Here is an 8446-nt window from a genome sequence, read left to right as displayed (position 1 = left end):
TATTATAATCTAAGATTAAAAGCAAAGGTAAATAAGAAAGAGTAAAGAGAAGCTGTCAAATACCAAATTCCTCCTAAGTTGTTCAAAAATGTCCTTCTTGAAGAAAAATCTGGGCAATAAATGTCTATGAGCTTCAAGTAAACTGTTAAATTTCAAAACACTGGGAACTGGTGAAGCCTCAGAAGTTTAACAAAATGCATGGTTATATGACATTAATATGAATAAGTTACCAAAATTAAACAAAATGATCCCATATGATAAGCCTGGCTTGACACTTCTATTGAAAATCCGATATTTATTTTTCTGTAGCTGCTTTTATGAGAAACACTGTGCTGGAGGAAGTACCAGCTGGAATCAAGATTGCTAGGAGAAATATCAATAATCTCAGATATGCAGATGACACCACTCTTATGGCAGAAAGTGAAGAAGAACTAAAGAGCCTCTTGATGAAAGTGAAAGAGGACAGTGAAAAAGTTGGCTTAAAGCTCAACATTCAGAAAACGAAGATCATGGTATCTGGTCCCATCACTTCATGGGAAATAGATGGGGATATAGTGGAAACAGTGTCAGACTTTATTTTTTTGGCCTCCAAAATCACTGCAGGCAGTGATTGCAGCCATGAAATTAAAGAACGCTTACTCCTTGGAAGGAAAGTTATGACCAACCTAGACAGTATATTAAAAAGTAGAGACATTGCTTTGTCAACAAAAGATCATCTAGTCAAAGCTATGGTTTTTCCAGTGGTCATGTGTGGATGTGAGAGTTGGACTATGAAGAAAGCTGAGCACCAAGAATTGATGCTTTTGAACTGTGGTGTTGGAGAAGACTCTTGAGAGTCCATTGGGCTGCAAGGAGATCCAACAAATCCATCCTAAAGGAGATCAGCCTTGGGTGTTCATTGGAAGGACTGATGTTGAAGCTGAAACTCCAATATTTTGGCCACCTGATGTGAAGAGCTGACTCATTGGAAAAGACCCTGATGCTGAGAAAGATTGAAGGTGGGAGGAGAAGGGGTGACAGAAGACGAGATGCTTGGATGCCATCATTGACTCAATGGATATGAGTTTGAGCAAACTCTGGCAGATAGTGAAGGACAGGGAAACCTGGCCTGCTGCAGTCCATGGGGTCACAAACAGACAGAACTCAGCAAATGAACAATGGGTAATTTATTAGTAATCCATTTAAAAAATACATTCAGAAAGTGATGAAAATATAATGAATTGAAAAATTAGCTGGAAGTATATGACTTAAGGATTTGGTAAAATTTGTTGTAGATTTTTTATATTCTTTTGCACTATAAACTAATATCAATAATGTAACAAAATACATGACATCACATAAAATATAATTTTATTTCTGTCACTCTAATTTTAGAATGATTTATATCATACCTTTAATAAAAATTAATTTATAGGATGCTTACTAGTTGTGACCTGATTTTTCATTTAATGCCTTTTTGTATACATATTTTTATGCCAATAAATAGAGATCTACAACATCATTTTAAAGACTATAAAATTTTCTTTTCATGAATAATCACATATTTTGTGTTCATGTCAATTGATCCCATTCTTTAATAATTCTAACAAAATGGGGTAAACATCTCTGACTGTATATATTACTGAATATCTATTCTCTGTATCAAGTTGTCAGTAACACTGATAGAGTAAAACTGTTAGTCTCTCAGTCAGATCTAACTCTCTGGAAACCCATGAACTGTAGCCCAGCAGGTTATCTATCCATTGAATTCTCCAGACAGGAATGCTACAGCTGTTCCCTTCTCCAGGATATGTTCCCTACCCAGGGATCAAACCTGGATCCCCTGCATTACAGGCAGATTCTTTATCACCTGAGCCAACAGGGAAGCCCATAATACTAAGAAGTCCCTTCAAATACAGATGTTTATGACTGCCTGCAATGAGTGTAAACAGGAAGTACACAAGTCCATGAAAATCAATAATGTTATTTTATAAACGATGAAAGCTAACCCAATATATTTTTATTCTGAGGTTTCTATGTGATCCTGAAGATATGTTTGCTATCTCTGAGAATGGTATATATTTTGAACACATTATGTGCTTGAAAATTTTGATAATAGAAAAGCAAAATTGCCAGAACACATATAAAAAGATTTACAAATATTGAAATGATTGTTGTTGTTCAGTAACAAAGTCATGTCCCACTCTCTGTGACTTCATGAACTGCAGCATGTCAGACTTCCTTGTCCTTCACTATCTTCCTGAGTTTGCTCTCATAATGTGATATTGTTGAAAATATTAAAAAGAAATTGGACATGAGACTCTACTAAACATGCAAATGACAATGAAAATAATAACAAAAAAAGTAACAACTTATAGATTTAATTTAAGTACTTGATATGAATAATTATTCATATATAATTAACATAACTTTATGTAAAAATCCAGATTTCTTAAAAAATATTGGGGTTGTGGAAGTAGCTAGCAATACTGTAGTTAATCAAATATATAATCAAAGATTCTTATTTTTCTTTTTGTTTGTTTCTTGATGCATGCAACTTAGCTTTTTTTCTTGGGTAAATGTAAATGGAAGTTGTGGAGAAGTAGAATTTGTGTTTTGAAAAAGAGCCTCCCTCTGGATCATGGAAAAAGCAAGAGAGTTCCATAAAAACATCTCTGTCTGCTTTATCGACTATGCCAAAGCCTTTGACTGTGTGGATCACAATAAACTGTGGAAAATTCTTCAAGAGATGGGAATACCAGACTACCTGACCTGCCTCTTGAGAAATCTGTATGCAGGTCAGGAAGCAACAGATATGGAACAACAGACTGGTTCCAAAGAGGAAAAGGAGTACATCAAGGCTGTATACTGTCACTCTGCTTATTTAACTTTTATGCAGAGTACATCATGAGAAATGCTAGACTGGAAGAAACACAAACTGGAATCAAGATTGCCAGGAGAAATATCAATAAGCTCAGATATGCAGATGACACCACCCTTATGACAGAAAGTGAAGAGGAGCTAAAAAGCTTCTTGATGAACGTGAAAGAGGGGAGTGAAAAAGTTGGCTCAAAGCTCAACATTCAGAAAACAAAGATCATGGCATCTGGTCCCATCACTTCATGGGAAATAGATGGGGAAACAGTGGAAACAGTGTCAGACTTAATTTTTTGCTCTCCAAAATCACTGCAGATGGTGGCTGCAGCCATGAAATTAAAAGACGCTTACTCCTTGGAAGAAAAGTTATGACCAACCTAGATAGCATATTCAAAAGCAGAGACATTACTTTGCCATTAAGGTCCGTCTAGTCAAGGCTATGGTTTTCCCTGTGATCATGTATGAATGTGAGAGTTGGACTGTGAAGAAGGCTGAGTGCTGAAGAATTGATGCTTTTGAACTGTGGTGTTGGAGAAGACTCTTGAGAGTCCCTTGGACTGCAAGGAGATCCAACCAGTCCATTCTGAAGGAGATCAACCCTGGGATTTCCTTGGAAGGAATGATGTTAAAGCTGAAGCTCCAGTACTTTGGACACCTCATGCGAAGTGTTGACTCACTGGAAAAGACTCTGATGCTGGGAGGGATTGGGGGCAGGAGGAGAAGGGGACGACAGAGGATGAGATGGCTGGATGTCATCATGGACTTGATGGACGTGAGTCTTAGTGAACTTCGGGAGATGGTGATGGACAGGGAGGCCTGGCATGCTGCGATTCATGGGGTCGCAAAGAGTCGGACACGACTGAGCGACTGAACTGAATTCAACTGAACTGAGGGCCAACTATCATAGGAAATAGATGGGGAAACAGTGGAAACAGTGTCAGACTTTACTTTTGGGGGCTCCAAAATCACTGCAGATGGTGACTGAAGCTATGAAATTAAAAGAAGCTTACTCCTTAGAAGAAAAGCTATGACTAACCTAGATAGCATATTTAAAAGCAGAGACATTACTTTTCCAACAAAGGTCCATTTACTCAAGGCTATGGTTTTTCCTATGGTCATGTATGGATGTGAGAGTTGGACTGTGAAGAAAGCTGAGCACCACGAATTGATTCTTTTGAACTATAGTGTTGGAGAAGACTCTTGAGAGTCCCTTGGGCTGCAAGGAGATCCAACCAGTCCATTCTGAAAGAGATCAGCCCTGGAATTTCTTTGCAGGGAATGATGCTGAAGCTGAAACTCCAGTACTTTGGCCCCCTCATGAGAAGAACTGACTCATTGGAAAAGACTCTGATGCTGGGAGGGATTGGGGGCAAGAGGAGAAGGGGATGACAGAGGAAAAGATGGCTGGATGGCATCACTGACTCAATGGACATGAGTCTGAGTGAATTCCGGGATTTGGTGATGGACAGGGAGTCCTGGCGGGCTGTGATTCATGGGGTTGCAAAGAGTCGGACACGACTGAGCAACTGAACTGAACTGAACTCTGGGCCAACTATAAAGTTTTATATGACTTTTGACTGTACCAAGGATCAGAACATCTGTATCTCCTAACTCTCACATTGTTGTTGGAAGGTCAATTGCACATAAACAAGTGCAGAGGTGTACTGTCCTTAAGAATCAGAAGAATCCTAAACAGTTTTAAGATGCCATTCTTCTCAAATTGACCTATGCTGCTAAGTCACTTCAATCGTATCCGACTCTGTGCGACCGCATAGACGGCAGCAACCAGGCTCCCCTGTCCCTGGGATTCTCCAGGCAAGGACACTGGAGTGGGTGCCATTTCCTTCTCCAATGCATAAAAGTGAAAAGTGAAAGTGAAGTTGCTCAGTCGTGCCCGACTCTTAATGACCCCATGGACTGCAGCCTACCAGGCTCCTCCATCCATATGATTTTTCAGACAAGAGTACTGGAGTGGGGTGCCATTGCCTTCTCTGCAAATTGGCTTACAGCTTTAATATAATTTCAAAAAAGCAAGATTCTGTTGAAATATATGTTAAATTTGAAATTTTTATGGAAATAAACTGAGTAGGTCTGAAACAATGTATTTTCACTTTTTAAAAACTTTGGAAAACAAGTTATTTCAATTTACAACTGTTTAAGAATATGGAAGTTGCTCAGTCGTTGTTGACTCTTTGCGACTTCATGGACTGTACAGTCCACGGAATTCTCCATGGTAGAATACAGGAGTGAGTAGCCATTTCCTTCTCCAGGGGATCTTCCTAACCCAGGGATTCAACCCAGGTCTCCCACATTGCAGATGGATTTTTTACCATATGAGCCACCACGGAAGCCCAGGGAAGCTTTTCAACTGTTTAAAGCTACAATAATATATAGTGTGGTATTCAAGTCAAGATAGAAAATTATCGGTTCTCAGGATATGAAGCCTTCAAAAACTCACAGATAATTATTTAAAAGACCCACATTTAAAGACAGTGCAAATAGTAAGAAAAAAAATCTAAAAAGCAGTGGGGAACATTATGAGTTGGTATGTTAGAAAAGGGGCTTTCCTGGTGGCTCACATAGTAAAGAATCTGCCTGGAATGTGGGAAAACGAATTCAATCATGTTAGAGAAGATCCCTTTAAAGCTGGCAATTAGTTTCAGGTGTACAGCAAAATGACTCAGTTTTATATATATACCAGATATCTATTTGTTGTCAGATTCTTTTCCCATATAGGTTATTATAGAGTATGATAATTAGATTGTTTGCCTTTTGGTTTACATCTTCAGGCTTAGTAGAGGCAAACAAGTAAAATGAGAAAGAAAGTGAAGGACCAAATCACCACCCTCAAAAGCAAACAATAGATGAAGGTAAACACACAAGAAGAAGACATAGAAATAATGAAATACAATTGCTGTGAAGAGAAACTTACAATTGGATTAACTATCACAATTAGTGGTTGATATTTCAGTTAGGAGGCAGAGGCTTTGTTCAAAAGTCTTAAAATCTGAAAATATGCTCTTCATAATGAGATCATTTTGTTCACACATTGATAAAACACAAAGAAGAGGTAATAATTTTAAATTTCTACTCGAAATGAATTTAGCATATACAGCAAATAGACAATGTAGTGGACCATTATAACATACTTTTCTCTAACTGGTAGACAAATTAGTCAAAATATCAATATGTTTATCCATTTACCTATTGTTATTTGAGCTATTTCTAGTTTGGGGATATAACAAAGCTGCTCTGAAAACTCGTACTATATACAAGGTTTTGAATGAACATACCCAGTCATTATTATTAGAAATTCTGAGCTTTGAATTTGTTTCTTCTTTCATTCAAATTTTGTTTGATAGAAGATATTTCATTTTCCTTAAGTAAAGATCTTTGTCTTTAAAAAAAAATCATTTCATATTTAAAAATGAAATAATGAACAGAGATGGTTTATTGTGTTATTTGTAGCTAATGTAACTTACTAATGTTTACCTTAGTATAATATATGATCAACTTTTGTGAATGTTTTGTGAGCTTGAAAAGACAGTGATTTATTATTTAAATGTAAACATTCATATTGACAAAACATACTACTTTGATGATGCTGTTTAGTTTCTATACTCTTACCTTTTGTGCACATGATCTGTTATACTAAGTGGTATATAACAAGCCCAGAATTGCTGGTTTGTCTCACATGTTTTTGTAAATTTCATTTTATAAAAATTATAGCTTTCTAATTTGTGAATAAATATTCACAATTATATTCTTATTGTGAAAAATTAGTTTAATAGTTGAATTATTCCATTTATATTTATAGAAGTGTCATATAGTTTTGCTTTCAACTCTGTCGTATTAACATTATGTTTAAATGGTATGTAGTTTTTCATTATTTTGTTTATTAACAGGATAACTTTGTCATTTTATTTTAAAAAGTCTTTTGTTATTTAAGGAGCTTGTATTTTTGTTCTTGTAGTTATCTATGAACTAATAATATTTAAAAAGTGCTCCTAGACTTCCCTCATGGTCCAGTAGCTAAGAATCCATCTTGCAATGCAGGGAAAACCAGTTCAAACCCTGAGACTGGACGAATCCACATGCGCAGGGCAACTAAGCTTGTGTGTCACAGCTTCAAATCTTCCATTCTAGAGCCCCATGAGTCACAACAACTGAGCCTACATGCTGCAACTCTTGAAGCCTACTTATCCTAGAGCCCATGCTCCATAGCAAGAGAAGCCACCACAATTCAAAGTTGCAACTAGAGAAATCGTGTCCTCAACACCAAAGACCCAGTGCAGCCATAAATTTAAAAATAGATAAAAATTTTAAAATGCTTTTGTCACTCTCTCTTATTGTTGGAACTTTTACCATAAGGTCTTCCAGTGTTTATGTGCCATGCTGTGCTGTGCTTAGTCCTTTAGTTGTGTCCTACTCTTTGTGACTCCATGCATCCTAGCCAGCCAGGCTCCTCTGCCCATGGGGATTCTCCAAGCAAAGAATTGGAGAATGAAATGGCAACCCACTCCAGTATCCCGGCCTGGAAAATTCCATGGATGAAGGAGCCTGGTGGGCTACATAGTCCATGGGGTCGCAAAGAGTCGGATATGACTGAGTGACTTCACTAAGCAAAGAATACTGGAGTGGATTGCCATGCCCTTCTCCAGCGGATCTTTCCAACCAGAGATCAAACCCAGGTCTCCTGCATTACAGGCAGATTCTTTATCATCTGAGCCACCTAGGAAGCCCCAAAACACTGGATTGGGTACTTCTCCATGGGATCTTCCAGACCGATGAATTGAACCAGGATCTCCTGGATTACAGATGGATTCTTTATCAGCTGAGCTACCAGGGAAGCCCTCTGTGTTTATCAGTTCAGATCAGTTCAGTTGCTCAGTTGTATCTGACTCTTTGCGACCCCATGAATTATAGTATTCCTTAAATCTCATTTGTTGCTTATGCAACAACCAATGAACCTTTTCTCACTTATTTATTGGCATATTTCTACTTTGCCAGATCATGAAACACAGAATGTACACAATATATATAATAATATGATTTCATCTTTGTTCCCATCTTGGTGGCTTTCATCTTAAAATTCTTCAAAATGATCAACTATTATGTCTTTGAAAATTGTATATCCCACATTCTCCTTTTTCTTTTTGTGGAGGAGGGAAACTCTTTACTTGTCTTCCATTATTTCAGTTCCTTTTTCCAATGTACTGAATTCTGAGTATTTCTCATTTATTTCTTAATCCTCTCTTCATTGTCTAATATGCTATTTAATTTTTCATTGTGCTTCTAATTTAGTTATTTCTAGAGGTTAACCATTTCATCCATATTTCATTTCTTAGAGGCTAAGAATTTTGTTTTCAAGGGACATTGGGGATGTTAGGATATCATAAATTGTATACTTGCTTCATTCTACTATTCTTATTGCCAAAATAGCAATTTTGTCTGTCCTTTTTCTCCCAAAGGAAAGCATTCAGTCAAGGGACATAAAGCAGTTTTAAGTAGCAAGTGTTTTATTAAGCAAACCAAAGTTGGCTGCAGAGAGGGAGAAGGGGAGCAGGTTGTCTGGAAACCAAAAACCTCA

The sequence above is a fragment of the Capricornis sumatraensis genome, chromosome 16, assembly GCF_032405125.1.
Source record: "Capricornis sumatraensis isolate serow.1 chromosome 16, serow.2, whole genome shotgun sequence".
NCBI lineage: Eukaryota > Metazoa > Chordata > Mammalia > Artiodactyla > Bovidae > Capricornis > Capricornis sumatraensis.
The sequence above is the reverse complement of the archived record's forward strand: the minus strand, read 5'-3'. Positions refer to the sequence as shown.